At 34.6% G+C, this 16,493-nt stretch overlaps 1 protein-coding gene across 4 annotated transcripts in view; it reads left to right on the top strand.

Moving 5' to 3' along the window:
* Positions 1-16,493, top strand: part of LOC306858343 (neuronal cell adhesion molecule-like) — a 56,405-nt gene that overhangs the window by 5,359 nt on the left and 34,553 nt on the right. For 2 of the 4 annotated variants that reach the window (XM_079398838.1, XM_079398840.1), the window contains exon 2: positions 13,501-13,572. The gene's annotated coding sequence lies outside the window, so the exon portion shown is untranslated. Of the gene's footprint in view, positions 1-11,068; positions 11,222-13,500; positions 13,573-16,493 lie in introns of those variants that run through there. The other 2 variants (XM_079398841.1, XM_079398839.1) reach the window with 2 other exon arrangements.

Genomic DNA, 16,493 nt, shown 5'->3' with positions numbered 1-16,493 from the left:
TAACAAACTTTTTCAGACACTGCTTCTTTGTGTTTTGCATCAACATATCAGTGTCATCTCAAGATTGTGCGTTTAGCTGCAAATGTCTAACGTCCGACCAACCTAACCACAGAGAAATGTGAAATATTTAAATTGGCGTAGAATCATTGTGCTTTAACCCTGCTGATTTATGGGTATTTGAGAGCTGTGGTCTGTGGCCTGCTTGCTGCTTTAGAGAGATGTGTGTTGACTTTATGACTCGGTGTAAATAACTTGGAGGTCATGGCGCCCACAAGCCCTGTGAAATTCCGCTCCTGCGGGACAGGTTTCTGTTCTTGTCCTCCTGGCCTCTTTCGTGAACCCTGTATCCTCCCTTGTTCCAAACACACTCCAAACACTCCTGTATGCTTTGATGAGGGTTTAATGTTGATCTAACATGAGTCACAAGCATGTTTTTGCCTTTAAATGTTCTCCAAAAAGCCTTGGCAGCTGGTTTCTGTTTGTAGCATGTCTGTGAATCACAATGGAGGCCTAAAGTAATCCAACCTCCTGCTTTAAAGACCTCAAACTCCCTTGTACGCCTGAGACTTCTGTATGATGTTTTGAGCTTCATATCAGAGTCCCTTGTCAACTGTGAAAAGTCATACACATGAGTTATATCAAATACAAGAGCAGATTATTTCCTGTCAGTTATGTAAGTGCACTGATATTAGCAGTTCTGGAAATGGTTAGATTAAATTTGGCTTTTTCAGTGGTGCAATACCAGATTTGTATCTTATAAAAACTAGCCTTTAAAAACATTTTCTACAGTTTTGCCCCACTTTTTTTTTGCAAAAAACCAAACCACTAACAATCACTAAGAAAATACAAGTAGCTAGTTTAAATTACTGGCATCACAATACATCAATATTGTCAGATACAGTCTTGTTTTTTGTTGTTGTTGAGGATTTAGTATCATATATTAATAGATTCTGAATTATTTCTGCTCATGTGAGCCAGTCTGCAGATTTGTCTGTAATAAAGCAGATCTTCATGGCAAGAAAATATATTTTTCTTTTTTAAGTAACTCTGAAATCACTCTCACTGATTTTCATCTGTCTGTCCACATTCACATTCACTACCTCTGAAACTGATACAGACACATTAAACGGATCTTTTCTCCTCTCTCTGTCTCTCTCTTCCTCTTTAACTCTTAAAATGATATCAGTTTAGGGAAAGCCCAACATTTTTTAGCACAGATTTCTAAAAATATGCTACTAGAGTCATATGCCTCTTTATCTTTACTTTTAAAGATGAAACACAATGTACAGTATGACTATAATAATAATAATAAACTTTATTTTATATAGCGACTTTAAAAGTTACTTCTGCAAGCACTTTACACCGAAAAGGATACAGAGTTAAAAGTAAAAAATAAGTACAATGATAATAATAGAAATAAAAACACATCAGAAACACATCAGACTATTACACTGTTCAAGTTTAGTAACATTCTATCCAGGGTACAGTAAAGTAAGTCAAATAAAATAAAATAAAGGGTTGTTAATATTTAAATAATTACATATATGTATATATATTTAAATAATATTAATGACAATAAACTCATGATAAAGGGCTAATAAAGCCTTATTAATGGGACTGTGAATTCTGAAATGTTGAGAAACACTGGTTTTAAATATTTTTGTAAACTAATCTGAAATGCTTATTTTATGTCCCCAAATTAAATGCACTTTATGGTCTATAAATAGGCTAATAATGACAGTTCTTTGCACACATTGTGTTTTATGAGCTCCCTCTGAATCCAGATTGACAGGGTCTGACTGTGATGAACAGAATGGACGATTGAATAGAGCGGTGAAAGACTGGAGACTTGCTGAGAGAAAGAGAGACTTGAATTGACCAAACTCACTGCTGTGTGGGCGATCAATGCAGTACAGTTATATTGAATAACAGTGTCACTCCTGACATATGATTTATGAGGTATAAATATTGAAAACATTCGGGCATGTGGGCCCTCCTACGTACAGTATGACTAACTTTTTCACTTGACTCCAGACTGTAACAAAACTCTTTGGCTTGCTTTTGTCATGACAATATGGGTAATAGGGTTCAAATATGTTTGTGAGCATCTTGTGAAGCATGCAAATGTTTACGAATCTTTCCAAAATGTTTTTTAATGTCTTTATTTGGTAAATCAATGCATTGTGCTTAAAGACCTTTTATACAAGCTACATGTGGGATTTAAGGATTGATTTAGTAACAATGCGTGATTGTGTCAAAGGCAGTAGATCGCCAGTATACAGATTGACCTCCGGATTAGATTTGAGCATCACAAATCAATATAGGAAAGTGCAATGCTTTATAACACCCCTATAGCAAAGGATTCACATCCTTACCATGTTAAAAAATGTTAATATCAACCAAATAGCTATTTAGTCATTGTTAATGCAGTCTTTCTAAAAAAAATCCATGTATTAAATAAAGTAAATATTGGTTAAATAGCCATATCAACAAAGCTGAATTTACACGTTTCATGGTCCATTACATTTCCAATGGATTAAATCAAGTCCGTCCTTTTTCATTTTTTTTTTTTTTTTTTGCTCATTAAATATTTTGTTTTTTGGATTCACATGCATCATAATTGTGAATGCTGTTTCATGTTAACATTCAAGTAGTTTGTCTGTTCATATATAGAGCCAGTTCTATGGTTTTCCAGGGGGCTGATTCATCCTTGGGGTGTATTTTCCACTGAGATCAGATTATGAAATTATGTTAAATGGAGAGAGAGAGTGATAAAAAAGAGAGAATGAGACCTCTGGCCATGTAGAAGACTCTGGATGATAATATGGCTGTTCAATGTCTGTGGCATAAACACTGAATAATTTAATACAGTTTAGTCTACTAATTTAGTCTGGCAGCTACATATTGTTTTTAATTCATTAGCCAGGTATAATATGTGCTAGAGCAGGCAGCTAGTTTACATGCTAAATCCCTGAAGTTGCTAAATTGAGTCTTTGACTTGGTTTGGTTTCACTTCCTACTTCACATCCAAAGCCTGTAATCTGTTGTGCATACGGCCTTCAAGGGCTCTAGAGCATCAGAGCAAAAGTCAACACTCGACTGTTTGTTTATTTAGCTTTCATGCTTTCTTTTCTTTCTTTTTTTTTAATAACACAAGTTTCTGTCTTTCGTTGGAATATGGTGAAGCAGTCGTTTGATGCAATATTTGTCCCTAAACAGGGTAAGTGTTAAAGTATTTCTGTCATTACTATTTGCATTTACTTTTAGATTTTATAACATCTAATTATCAGTTCATTTTTTATTCTGTTTTGGCCTCTGAGTAAAAAAACTATATTTCATTTTATTTATGATTGTAAGAAAATTAGAAATACTTTTTTTGTGACATATGAAGTCACAGTTGTTAGAGATTGCAACATTATGAGAATTGAAGTAGAAAATGAAAATTTTGCTAATTATATAGAGCATTGAGAAATTGTGATCTATAATGTTGCAGTTGTGGTAAGTAAAGTGGCAATTCCTTTTTGAATGGCAGAAACATGTTTTTAAAGCTGGGCAATGATTAACCGAGATTAATCACATCCAAAATCAAAGTTTTTGTTTATATAATATATGTGTGTGTACTGTGTATTTATTATGCATATATAAAGACACACACATACAATATATATTTTGAAAATATTTACATGCATTTATATATTTATATTCACATAATTTATATGATATATAAATATATCTAATATATAAACGTAACATATTGTTTTTCTTAAATATGTACATGCATGTGTGTGTATTTATATATACACAGTACACACGCATACACTGTATTATGTACACAAAAACATTTATTTTGTGCATGTCAAGTTAAAACATCAAATTTCAAAAGTTGTTAAACTTTTAAAGTTTTAAAGTTATAACTTTTTTTTAACCTTTTAGATCATTTAGAGATAATTCATTATTCATAACAGTTAGAGGGACAATTGCATCTGTTTATCTGGTTCATGCATCTGTGTCCATGAAACTGATGTGAAGGCATGTCAGGGCTGCTCCACAATGCACTGCACTGCTCTTGATTTATGATACAGTCCACGTGACAAACGTGAATTTGAATGCAGGTCACTCATGGTTAAGTAATACCACTTTGTATAATGGAAATCAAGACTCAGATTCGTGTCTGTTGGAAATGATATTGCTGCCTGCTCAAGCCTGACTGCTTACAAATAAGGCCAAATGGGGCTCTAATATGCTGCTCTGTTGTGGACAATCACTTTTGTCATTTTGTCAGGTAGAGGCCAAATACAGTTGACTCTTTCAGATTGTAAGTAAACCTCCTGGATATGGAGGTGTTTATTTTAATAGCGCCTATGCTGTGACCTTCTAAGGTGATAGAATGTGTTGGTCTGCTCAGCACATGCTGTTTTAACTCATTTTTCTCAATATTGTCCTTTTATTCAATTATCTGGCAGGTAACAGTGTGATCCTGCAATAATGAGGTTCTGCTGTTTGGATAATAGTATTATTCACGACCTCCACACTCTCACAGTCACTGTATGGAATTAAGGCATTCCTGTTATTTATTGTCAGTTGTAAGTCGTCATAGAAAATCTCTTCTTGGGACTGTCACTGCGGGACACTGAGGTGAAACATTACAAATGCAGTAAGGTTTTCAGAATTAGGGTGCTTACACGCTAGAGTTAGTTCTGACGGAGCATTTCATGATGGATAGGAACGTGTTAGATATTTTTTGTTCTTGCATCAATTTGAAATCAGGTGGGAATATGGTGAATTGGATTTCTGAAAGCACACCTTGTGCGCGTTTTTCATCAGGAAAATGCAGGCAAATTTTAAAAGTGTTTGATCGTCTGCAATGCATCTCTGGGATGTTTCTTGTTGAATATTAAAATGACATTGTTCTTGCAACATTTAGATGTATGTAAATACTCTTTTTTTGCCTTCTGGTTGCTGTGCTCTTTAAAGGGATAGTTCACACAAAAATTTTAATTTGATGTTTATCTGCTTAACCCAAGGGCATACAAGATGTAGGTGACTTTGTTTCTTCAGAAAAACATAAACAAAGTTTTTTAACTCAAACCATTGCACTCTGTCAGTCATATAATTGCAGTCAATGGGACTCACGGCTTTGAGAGAAAAAAAAACATACACAGACAAAACCAAAATGAAAACCTGTGGCTTGTGACGATACACTGAGGTCTGAAGACACAAAACGATCAGTCTGTGCAAGAAACTAAACAGTATTTATATAGTTTTTTTTTTTTTTTTACCTCTGATCCACTTTTCTTTATGGTGGATCATAGACTTATAAGTGCATTACCGCAACCTATCTCTCAAATGGACTATTGACACTCCATTTATAATCTCAATTAGGAATGGTCCATTTGAGAGATAGGTGGCAGATAAACATCAGATTTTCATTTGTGGGTGAACTATCCCTTTGATAGAGTTCTTCAAGGTTTGTGTTATGGAGTTCAGTTTTGAAACGTTTGACTATCAAGATGATCATTGCTGTTTCATTAGTTGGTACACAAACTTAGTTCTTGTTTTAAAAAGTCTGTGCAATTGCACCAAACTCTTATATGGTTTGTAAATAAGGGCTAATTTACAATCAGTCAATAAACAGGGTTATCAGGTCTTGTCCATTTTGTTTTATTTTATTTTATATCATTTTATTTTATTTTAAATAGAATAAAAATATGTTGTTTTATTATGTATTCAGAAAGGGACAGCGGTCAAATATACAGCATTGTGAGTTATTTTATTTTATATTATTTATAAAATAAAATCATTTATTTATATCATTTTACTATTTTATTATGTATTTGGAATGGGACAGTGGTCAAATATAAACGTTAGTGCATGTTTTATTTATGTCATTTTTTTTATTAACAAAATAAAGTAATTAATTTATATTATTTTATTATATTACGTTATAATTAGTGCTGTCAAACGATTAATCGCGATTAATCACATCCAAAATAAAAGTTTTTGTTTACATAATATATGTGTGCGTACTGTATGTATTTATTATGTATATATATATATATATATTTAAGAAAAATGTTACATTTATATATTACATATATTTATATTATTATATAATTTATATGAATATAAATAAATACATATAAATACATGTAAATATTTTCAAAATATATGCTGTACACTGTAGGTCTACACACCATATTATTTAAACAAAAACTTTTATTTTGGATGCGATTATTCACGATTAATCATTTGACAGCACTAGTTATAATGTATTCTGAAAGGGCCTGTCCAGCAGGACTTTACTGGTTAATTTAATATTATTAATAAAATAAAATAGTTTTTGTGTGTTATTTTATTATAATTTTGTGTTCTGAAAGGGTATACTTTAATGGTTATTTTATATTTTTAACAAATATTTTTCATTTGTTATATATACCCATATAACAAATTGTATTATGTTATGTGGGTATAACATAATACAATTTATTTATATTATGTTATACCCAAATACGTATTCTGAAAGAGGCAGTGAATATAAATATAAACAATCTTTTTTGTTGTTTTATGTTATTTTAAGTATCTTGAACTCAAATATAAACTTTACTTGTTTGTTAATAAAATAAATGTATTTATATATATTAATTTATTGTGTTATGTATTCTGAAAGGGACAGCAATGAAATATAAACTTTTCCAGGAAGCCATGTAATAATATCTACTGCAATAAAAAAGTAAAAACAATAGTATAATGTCACATTGGATGCTCACTGAATTGAGGTATGTTCATATTTCTCTCTCAGTTGACATCTTTTCTTGACTTTGCTACTGTTCAGTCGGCTGTCCGCAGGGCGAGTGTGTCCAGTGTGATTCACGGGCCTCTGGGAGTCGCTCTGAGAAGATTTCTCAATCAGCTGAGTTACTGGCTTAAGGAGAGATCTGTTCCCTCTATAGTGGAACTAATAATAGCCATCACAGAAGCCTTTCCCGACCCTCTCCTCTCTCATCCATCAGACGTATAGCTCCCCTCAGAGTGAAATACGGCCCCGCAGTTCCCCAGTTCTCCCCGCTCTCTTTTTTTATTACCACCAGCTTGTCGTGTTTTCTTTTGAAGAATACATTTCCCATTAGCTTTCTCTCAGCCAACTCTCCCTCTGTGTCTGCTTCTTTGCTTTGGTTTGTTCTTTCGGTGCTCGCTCATTGTATGTTACACAAGATTAGTTTCTCTCCGGAGTGCCGGCTTAATGTCTGGTGGGTCGGGGTCGCCGGGGTGGCCCCACCATCTCCGGGCCTCGTTGCCTTGTTGCCTGGTTGAGTCTCTATGGTGATGTTGTGTGATCGGGAGCTTGAAAGAGAGACTGAGTTATGTCGTTCTGAGATAAGAGTTCTTCTCTGCCATCGGTGTTTACTGTGTGTTTTATAAACCGTAGAGTAATGTTGATTACAGAACGAATAGGAATCAGCGTGGTAATGAGCGCTTTGTGCTGAAAATATGGCCAATACTGACCTTATCGGAGAGGGCTGAATGCTGTTTTATTGACTGTTTTTGAGAACTGTGGCCTTTATATAAACAGGCAGATCAATAAAATGGAAGGCACATAAGTCATCAGCGGGCAAAATGAGTTGTGAGAGCTTTTATACAAGTGTGCCTGAATAAGCAGTTAAAACACAGGAAACCTGGATTGAAAAAGAAAAACCTTTTCAAAATTGATTAAACAGCCACTATGACATTTCTATACTATTTAATTTAAATATTAAATTATAAAACATAAATAATATATCAAAGAAAAAGAAATAAATTCAATTGTTTAAGAAAAGAAATAAATTAAAAAACATTTTATTAAAATATAATTGTTTTGTGTGTGTGTGCGTGTGTGCACGTGCGTATGTGCATATATAAACTATATATATTTATTTATTTTAATGGTTGATTTTTAGTTTTTACTGTGTTTTTTTAAAATGTACATAATTATAATTTTTTAACATATATTTATATGGCAAGTCTTTGTTTTTTCAAATCAGTGTAGTGATGCTAGTGCGTCGGAAATTATTATACCTTTAAAATGTAATTTTACACCACTTCTTATTTTGTATCTAGATGATTCCAGTAGATTTTTAAGAACCGTGCGGTCGTGTGTGGAACCCTACAGCCTTTCCATCTCTCTCTTGGCATGTGGCCTTTGCTCAAACCACATCATTAACATAAAAATCAAATGTGTGGCCTCCCCAGGGGGCATCATGCCAACAGTTCTAGTTCATTTCCTTTTGCTTTCTCTTTTGTTCCTCTGTCTTCTTCATAATGCCAATACAACTCTCTACTTAAATATAAAATATATTACTATACATTGTAATACAGTGGTGGCCAAAATTGTAAGAACACTAGTATTTTCACAAGTCAGTTATTTCTATCTTTTGCTGTAGTGTGTCAGTAGGAAATATCCGTTTAGATTTCCAAACATTAATTTAGCTATTAATTGTAATAATCCAGTGAGATTTTTGTTTGCACAAGGAGTCCGACAACAGCCAGTGCTCCACACAGAGATCTGATCTCATCATCATCCAGTCTGTCTGGAATCACATGAAGAAACAGAACAAACTGAGACAGACTAAATCCAGAAGAACTGTGGCGATGTCTCCAAGATGCTTCAAGAAACCTACCTGTAAAACTATGCGCAAGTACACCTCGGGCAAAAGCTATTTTAAATGCAAAAGATGGTCACATGAAATGTTGATTTAATTTAGTTAATAGAAGTTAATTGATAAAGAAAATCTATTTATGACATTATTTTTGACGCCATCCTCATTTTACAGCATTTTTACACGAGTGCCTAAAACTTTTAACAGTACTGTAGCTTTGCAGGTAGGTTTCTTGAAGCATCTTGAAGACATTGCCACAGTTCTTATATATTTGTATTTTTTTATTTATTACAAAATACAACTTTTCTTTTTTAATCATCATCTATTATCTATCCACCAATTCATCTATATAAATATATTTTTTGTTTATATAAAGTATAAAAATACAATATGTGATCCTACACAAGATCAAGTGGATTATGAACTTAAAAAGTTAAAAAGAAAAGCAGGTCTTTTGTTTCCTTTCTAGTGCTGTTGGAAGTCTGGTGGGAATTATGTTGGCGTATTGTCCGCTAGTGTGGATAACTGTGTAACTCAGAGATGAAGTGGAAATGACAGAGAGTTCAGTGGCGACTCGTCTCTGTGCTGAAAGCCCAGCTGGTGTGTGCTAAATCTGCTGTGTGAAAAAGCCTCTCCATGCCCTTTTGTGCAGCTCTCCAGTGCTCAGTCTATTCGGCCATTTGTGTTGTGTGTGTGAGGGACCCCAGTCTGACGGATGTTAACACTCAGACAGGGTAAATTAAAGCTGCGAGCTGGGGAAAGTAATCAGTGCTTTTCTCTCTGTTCATATATACTTTAGACTGTATCTACATGTTCTCACTCATATATGATACTCGAAAAGCCACAGTATGGTAAAATGTGAACTTCGTTATTGGATACGGGTATTACTTTTAGGTTACTGAGATATATCTGTTCATGCTCACAAAAATATACAATACAGGGAGGCACAGGAATATACAAACTGGTATATGTCACACCTAATACAATATTTCAATATCCAGTTTTAAATCACTTTTTACTATATGATACTTTCTGATTGTATGAACTGTGCTCACACACACACACATACACACACACACATATACACATTTGCGGCTGCATATCAGTTGATGTCTAGAATAATGAGCCAAGATGCTACATTGCTTGGCAACCGCTGTCAGCCTATTAGAACTATATTACTTCGGGGGCAGAATGGTTTATACTGATTCATTATTTTTGGAATTATATTACTGTTGTCACCATTTTATAAAATGCTTTTCATCATGCCTATCCTCTTATTGATGATAAGAGGTTTTTAATGGCCATTGTTTAATTTTTTAATGTCTTCATTTGCATTTTATTTTATTGTTCTGAAACTGGCAGGACAAAAACAGTAAAAAAAATAAATCTTTATTTGAGTACTGCAGCAAGGTAAAATATATGAAATTATAATTGAATATCAAAATTAATTAAAAATGGACTCCTTTTACTTTCTTAGTACATGTTCTTATATATATACAGCAATATATATTGGGCACGATTTATTCTAAATTTAAAAGTCTTAACATACTTCATCAAAATGTTATTTAATCCTCTGAAATTATTTTAGTTTTTCACATTTTAGCCAACAGCTTAAAAGCCATTTAATCATTGCCATCCTGATGGGTAAAATTAAGTCCTGTCCTATACAGTTTTGCTCTTTGAATATGTGTGTTGCTAAAAAATAAGTCATATTACGGAAGCAACAAGAATACATGTTGACTTCATGTAAACAGATGCTCTGAACCTTTAAAATGACCATTATATGACATTATATGAGTCATTATGTCAACATTGAAAGCTGTTTCGTGAGCTCAGAGGGCTGTAAAATCACATCTAGATACATTAGGATAAATGTTTTGGTTGCCATAGAGCTCTGCTTTTGTAATATGACTTTTATAATGTAATATGACCGTATAGAGAACAATAAAGTCTAAATGTGTTTATCCGAGGCAGATGCCTATTCTGATTCAGGACCGTCTTGAGGTTTCTGGTGGTTCTGAAATCTGTGCTCAGTCTTTCTCCACAGGATCCTCAGTCAATGACGATTGAGGCTTTTGTCAGTTAAGTGTTGAAGCTCTGCACAGCTTTTATATTTGACAGTCATTTCACACTCTTAGGGGTTAATGGGAATCTCCAGCACAAGCAAGCGCTTGACAGAACTAACAGACCTGCTAAATGAGCCTGATGTGCATCAATAGCTCTTTAAATGTACAAATATCACTATATATATTTTTCTCCATATCTTTGTTTCTCTGCTTCTCTTTTTTTCCTCTCTCCATCCCTCAGTCCCTACGGATGCTTTTGGTTTGCTCCAGGAAATGCATTAACCCCCTTTGTATGGTGACAAAGGGATGTGTTAATATCACCGAGTTAGGAGGCAGGCACATGGGGGTGGATGCCAGGGAGAGTCGAGTGGCCGCGTATGTGTGTGTGTGAGGCAGATGCCTGTCAGAGCGTTCACCGGCCACACGCATGCTGCACGAGCCACAGAGAATGGTTAGCGAGATACACACTTGATACACACCGTGACCAGGAAAGGACTGCTGTTGACTCGCTGAAGTATTAAGGTAATAGTGTTCTAGCTGTTCAAAATAACTTGTTTTTTACCCAGAATGACACTTTGTTTGGTGTGTTTGTTAATTTGTTCTCGGTGATTTGATCTTGAGGTTTTTTTTGTGGTATTTATTAGGGTAACTTTTGCATTTCTCACACCCTGTGGGTCAAAGTTACACCTCCAGGGTGAACTATTTCCTTTCACTTCTTTGACTCGGGTTTTGTGACTATAGTTCCTTAGAACAACAGCATTTTGTCCAATGTGCGGTACACACCTGGTGTCACCTTACCTGTTAAAACCAGTCAGATTTGCGTGCTCTGATTTGTTTATTCTGAAGTCATAGTGTCTGCTGATGGGATGTCTGTAGGTGCACAACTACAACATGGCAGCATGTATTGAGTTGATGGGAGAAACCTTTTAATGTTTTATCTGCCAATCTGTGGTATGTTTAATATATTTAAGTAGATAGATAGATATAGTCATGTATGTTGATGTAGGTGATCTAGCTAGTATTTATTTACTGATCAGTATATAAAAATGTGTGTCTGTGGACGAATGGATGGATAAATTAATAGATGATGATGTAAGAAAAGAGAAATGGATGGATGATGGAAAAGAAATTAAGGGGTGCATAAATGGATGATATATGAATGGATGAAAAAGAAAATTTAGCTGGATAAATGGATGGTTGTGTGAAAAAGAAATGGATAAATGGATAGATGAATGTATGAGAAAAATAGATGAATAGATAAATTAATGGATAGTTGGATGGAGGGAGGGATGGATGGATGTTGGATGAATGGATGGATGAAAAAATAGATGAAAAAGATATTTAAGGATGGATGAAAAAGCAATGAATAAATGGAAAGATGAACGTATGAAGAAAGACATAGATGGATGGATGGATGAAAATAAATAAATGGATGGATAAATGGATGAATATGTGAATGGATGAAATGTATGAATGGGTGGATGGATGGATGGATGGATGGATGAATGGATGAAAAAAGAAATAGATCAATAGATAAAAGAATGGATAGATGGATGGATGTTGGATGAATGGATGGATGGATGAAAAAGAAATGGATGAATGGATACATGGATGAATATATAAATGGATGAAAAAGAAATGGAGAAATAGATGAATGGATGAAAAAGAAATGTATGGAAGAATGAATGGACGGATAGATTAAAAAGACGTGGATTGATTGATTGATTGATGGATTGATGGATGGATGGATGGATGAAAATAGAAATAGACAGATGGATGCAAATAGAAATGGATGGATGGATAGATGGATAGATGAAAAAGAAATGGATCGATGAAGGGATAAATGGATGGTTTAATGAAAAATAAATTGATAGATGGATAAATGGATTAATATGTTGATAAATGGATGAAAATAGAAATAGCTGAATGGATGGATGGATGGATGGATGAATAAATGGGTGAATGGTTGAAAAAAGAAACAGGATGAAAAAAGAATTGAGTGGATAGATTTTTGATAATGCAGATAATGCTGAAACATTGTAAGATCTGTCTCTCAGCATCACATATTTTATTCTCTCAGAACCCCCTTCATCTCTCTCTCTCTTTCTCTCTCTCACCCCATCGTGCCGGCATGCGGCCCGTCTCCATGACGACACCTCAGGTCAGCTCTGAGAGATGGGAGGTAGTTAGTGTGAATTTTTTGTTGTTGTTTTATAGCCTCTTTCTCTCTCTCTCTCAGTCTCCCTCTTTCTGGTCTCTGTGAGACAGCAGCTGTGTGTGACAGCTTCACTAGAGGCTGGAGGTTTCCTCAGTTTGCCTCAAATTCGAGAAAACAATGCAGTAAAGCGATGCGGCTCTGCCTCACAGCGTCTTTGTGGCCCGTCTACCATCAAAAGATGCTGGGGGGGGCTGTGTCAGCGGGCGTGTTTCTGTTAATGTGAAATGAATGCGTGTGTCTCGAGGGAAAACGCTAATTTATGCGCGACCATGAACCAGCACGTGTGATGTAGGGGTGCCGTTGAAAGCAGGTCCCTCTGTCACTCTTTCTGCTGATATACGGCATGGCTTTGTGTTTGCACAGAATCAATAATGTTTAGAAATCCCAGTGGGCTTTGGAATAACAAATGTTGTATGTTTTTATTGGAATGTACCCACTTTTTGGTGCATCTGTGAACTGGGAAGCCTTTTGTCCTTTAATTATAATGTCATGCAGTGTTCCTCAGATTAGCACAAACTTCAGTCACTCGCTTTGTCATTTAAGAGCTCCTCTTTTAACGATGGCATTGTTTTTTTTTTTACAGCATCCACACTATTCTGAGCTGCTGACGTCTGGTCGGAACCGGAGGATCCACTCTTTCATATAGTCGAAACAGGTAAGATGCTTTTTGTTGGATTCATTGTGATTCAGTGGCAGTTTCGTCTCAGACAGAGAGAGGAACAGAGCAGAGGCATAAAAAGAAAAAAGATGAAAAAGAATGAGTGATGTGTTTTTATGATTTATGACTTGCATATCCCTTCTCACTTCACCAAGATGAACTTAAAAGCTGTTACTGAAATCGAAAGAAATTAGCATATTTTGGCTGCTTGCACATCGGTATGTGTGCTGACAGATTGCTATCATGTTAAAAGCTGGGAAATGTGTCTGGTTTGACGTTGAGGTCTAGTGCAATTGTGTTCGTGATCTTTGATCGTTTATTTACTATTGTATTTTACACTAAAAATGGATTTTGTAAAGAAATTATTTAAAGCAGAGGTGGCCAAACTTTTTAATATGAAAGGCCAAAAAAATCATACCTGATTGAGGACTGTGGCCCAGAAGTAAATGTTGCATTATATCCAAAAGTATTACATTTAAATATATTATATTTAAAAAATAAATAAATAAAATAATTAAATTAATCTTTAGTTATATTTCAGTTATATTTCAATGGAAATATCTAACAAAAATCTAATTTAGAAATGAATATATGCTTCAATGGCATGTTTTCTTTTTCTCCCTGCTCTTATGATATAGCATTAAAGGTCATCACGGGCCAACTTTGGTCCCATGGACCCTGGTTTGGGCATCTCTGATTTAAAGGAATAGTTCATCCAAAAATCAAAATTTAGTTCCAAACCTATTTTCTTTTGTGGAACACAAAATGAGTCATTTCAAAGAATGTGCTGGCTGCTCTTATCTTTCAACAACAAGATTGGGGTGCAAGAGCTGGTGCTTTAAAAGCTTCTGAAAGACCCAAAAGAGTCCTAAGTATCATAAAAGTCTTCTGAAGTCATTCTGTATGATAGCTTTGTTTGAGAAACGGTGACAATTAATTCAATAACCGCTGCAACTGAATCAAGTTAGTTAACTTAAGAACTGGATCATTGTTGAATGAATCATTCTGAAATTTTAAACTAGAAAAGTTCATTAACTGAAAGTTTGTGTGATTTTTAAAGCTTCAGTCTCAATTTGTTGTAATTGCATGGAAATTAGTGACAGCATTCTTCAAAATTTCTCATTCTGCGTTCTATTTAAGAAAGTAGGTCATACGGACTTGGTTTGGAAATACATTTTTGTGTGTAGTATATTGTGTATATTCTTTTAACTAATTTTTAGATGTAATAAATATAATGAAAGAGGACATTCAGTTTCATCATAGTAGTTAAAGTCTAAAGTACACTAAAACACATAGTACAATCAAATGCACAACCTTGAAAGTGCTGATCAGTAAATGTGCTGAATCTGCAGTTGAAGCAGCATATGTTGTTCTGTCATCCAAAGTGTTAGATTTAGATTCAGAGGGCACAAACTGGTTGTCAGCAGTGAGACACTTCCTACAAAAAATCCAATCGCTCAATAAAACCTTATATAATCTAATCTGATTTAAGTCAGGAAAAATATCTCTGGTTCTGTGGAAAAATTATGAATCTGTAGAGTAAAAAGTGATGAATCTGTAGAAAAAAGTTGAAGACATCTTCATCTTTAAGTGTAGAATGCAAACTTTTCAAGCTACATTTTAATCAGTCGCTTTTTTGGAGATTATCCAGAATCCTTCATATTTCAGCCAAGACTAATGTATTAAAAACACACACACACACACTGCATACCTGACTTCTTGTTCTAGGAATGCAAGTGATAGTGGTTCAGAAGCAGTGAAGTGCATATAATGTGCTGAATACATGTTTTCCATGCTGATACTATGATGAAAACTATGTGTTCTAAAGATTTAACTTGAAATGAATAGACTGAATGCGATTTTTCCCTAATGATGATCCCTGCTGTGCTTAGGCATTACTGAGAGCGTCTGGCCCTGTTAGAGCAGATATACAGACGGGGTGCTTTAGAGCTCCGCTGTGTTTAGGAGGAAAGAGCAGATAGAAATACACAGTGATCTCGTGAGCATGATGCTGCTGCCGCTGGGAAGTTGTTTTTGTGACGTATAATGCTGTCAACTGTTTTTGGTTTGTTTGTGTGGACTGAGACACATTTTGTGACATATTTCCACAATGATTCTTCTCTATATGCCTTGTGATTTGACTTAAAAGAATAGTTGATGGCAGATTTTTCATTTTTGGCTCATTTACTCGCCCTCATGTGATTTCAAATCTGAATGACTTTCTTCAGTTGAATGTGCATGCTGTTTTTTCCATTAAAATGAGTGGTGACCTCCAGATTTTCAGTGGATGACTACCTCAAGCATCATAAAAGCAGTCAATGTGTCTTTTGTGTTACATCCCAATTTTGATTTTAATTTCTTTAATCTGTCTGCGATGCAGATTTGAACTCTGGCTTTATGACTACAGCTAAATGTATTTCCTGGAAATTCTGCTTTTGCTTTCACAAAGGGATTAGATGGTCTGACAAGTGTTACATCATAGCACATTTTGAGCGGTGTAATGGTAGTGATATCAGCATACACTGTAAAAGCTCCTGTTCACCCACATAGGCCACAGATGACCACAGTTTATCTGAGCGCCGAACAGATGGAACAGAGAGAGCAGTGTGCCAACCCATCCTTTCCTCCGGTATTAGCTAAAATAAACTGTGAAAAGAGATTTTATAGAACAAAGCACAGAAATAGAATAGTAAACGTCTTTAAAAAATTTCATTCATTCATTCATTCATTTAAATAATGCATGTAATATTTACAAATAAAGTACAGTATATTATAAACAAAAGCTGAACCGGTACTGTTTTGGAAACATATTTTAAAAGGATCTTAATTTACAAAAAATACATTATTAAGAACCAGTTCTTGATCCTTTCCTCCATATTCTGTAAAATAAATTGTGAAAAGAGATTTTATAGAATCAA

This window comes from Barbus barbus (assembly GCF_936440315.1).
Source record: "Barbus barbus genome assembly, chromosome: 39".
NCBI classification, from domain to species: domain Eukaryota; kingdom Metazoa; phylum Chordata; class Actinopteri; order Cypriniformes; family Cyprinidae; genus Barbus; species Barbus barbus.
The sequence above is the reverse complement of the archived record's forward strand: the minus strand, read 5'-3'. Positions and strand labels throughout refer to the sequence as shown.